Source organism: Sparus aurata, chromosome 8 (genome assembly GCF_900880675.1).
Source record: "Sparus aurata chromosome 8, fSpaAur1.1, whole genome shotgun sequence".
Classification (NCBI taxonomy): Eukaryota; Metazoa; Chordata; class Actinopteri; order Spariformes; family Sparidae; genus Sparus; species Sparus aurata.
In genome coordinates this window covers 3,237,139-3,239,246 of record NC_044194.1, presented here as the reverse complement: position 1 = coordinate 3,239,246, position 2,108 = coordinate 3,237,139, and the positions used below count along the sequence as shown (strand labels likewise).

The window sequence follows — 2,108 nt, the reverse complement described above, 5'->3', positions numbered from 1 at the left end:
AACAAAGTTGTTGTGTTGAATTACAAGATAACAAAACAACAGCGACGTGGGTTTACTTCCTGTTGAATGTAAACTGCACATGTATAAAGTAGTACAGACAAATGTAATGGAGTAAACATTATTTCCCCATAAGAAGTTGTGATTGGAAAGTAAAAAGCCTCCAAAAACAGAACTCCTCTAGAAAAGCATGGGAACTGGATATTTTCTATGGAAGTAAAATCAGTCTGAACACAACTGACAGCCTTTTTTTCTTTTATCAGTAACTAAATAATGTATCAGACACAATAAAATGTTTTTTTGCTTGTTATATTTTATTCATGAAAAAAATCAAAATTGTTTTCTGGTGATTTAACATTCATGAAGGCTGGTAATGCAGTTATTAGAATACATTACACTACATTAGATAATATCAATCAATGTGATAAATCTGGTATTGTTGTGCTAAAAATCAATGTGACACGTCAAAGAAAATCATTTCATGTAAAAGGATTAAAGCACATGAAAAAACAATGTATACATCACACATCACTAATAAATGTACATTTATTACATTGAATGATGTGGATCTTTCTGTAGAAAATCAAATGTTTGTTCTACTCAGTGTGATTGACAGGATAGATGATTAGAGGAGCAGAGTTTTTACCACCATCATTAAAACATGGACTGAAGTATGAGTAGAGTTTCTGAGTGAAGCAGCAGCCAGTAAAGGAGTAGATAAGAGCTGCAGCATCAACGTCATAAAAGGAGACCAGACCCTCCTCATAATCCACAAACACCCCCACCTTCTCAGGCCGACTCTTCAGAGAGAGACTGACTGAAGGGACAGCACGAGCATAGTACTCATTGTTATTCCTCAAACATATCGTCCAGTAACCGTTCTGAGGAGTCAGTGTGATGTTTCCCTTCCTGTTGATCGACTCTCTGGCCACTCCTAAATCCCACTTAGTCTTCTCTTTAACTTGAACCTCATAATAAAATCTTCCTGAAGAGACACTCAGCTTTGCTAAGACACAGGGACAGGGATCAAATCTCTCTGGGTTGTCTGGGAGATTCTTCCATACATCACCATGTTTAACTTGTTTTCCATCATCAGACAAGATGAGTTTGGGATGTGCTGTATCAGGATCGAGTGTCACATCCACTGCATACTGCTGGACCCTCTTCAGCTCGGCCTCAAACAGCTTCTTCATCTGTTTACTGAGCGTCTTCTCCAGCTGATTCACAGCTCTCACCACAGTCCCCTCATATGAAGGTGGACGGACGCTGACTCCTGTCCAGTCCTTGGTGGATGGAGCAGTGTTCAGTGATGGAGAGCTTTGGAAGTCGATGAAGAGGTCCTCTTTAGAACTTGGGATCTTCTTCACCTCAGAGCTTCTCTTCTCCAGCTCAGAGATTTCTGCTATCTCTCTGTCTGCATCTTTCTTACTGAGCTCCACTGAGCGCTTCATCTCCTCAATCTTCAGTCGTCTCTTCTGGATCATCTACTGAATTTCAGCGTCTCTCTTCCCCAGCTCGGCCTTCTTTCCTTCATATTCTTCTTTCAGAGGAACAACATCATGTGTCTTGTGGTCTAAAACAGTGCAGAGCATGCAGACACACATCTGGTCGGTCTTACAGAACAGCTCCAGCAGTTTATCGTGCTTCGTACACATCCTGCCTTCCAGGTTCTCCACAGGGTCGATCAGCTGATGTCTTTTCAGGCCTGACATTGTCAGATGAGCCTCCAGGTGAGTCTCACAGTAGGAGGCCAGACACACCAGGCAGGACTTCAGGGCCTTCAGTTTGGTTCCAGTGCAGATGTCACAGGGAACTTCTCCTGGTTTGGAAACTTGTTGCTCTGAGCTGCTGCTGCTGGCTTTCTGTTGAGCTGACTGTCTGAACTGAGCAGCCATCTCAGAGATGAACGTGTTGACCTTCAGTTCAGGTCTGGTGTTAAAAACCTCCTTACAGTTGGGACACTGACATGGGACATTAATATTCCAGTGTTGAGTGATGCAGGTTTTACAGAAGTTGTGTCCACATGGTATGGTGACTGGATCAGTGAACACATCCAGACAGATGGAGCACAGAAACTGATCTTCAGTCAGCCGACAGCTGGCAGCAGACAT

General features: G+C 42.6%; 1 pseudogene; it reads right to left on the bottom strand.

The window, feature by feature from the left end:
* Positions 1 to 292: 292 nt before the first annotated feature.
* On the bottom strand, positions 293 to 2,108 carry LOC115587333 (E3 ubiquitin-protein ligase TRIM21-like; annotated as a pseudogene).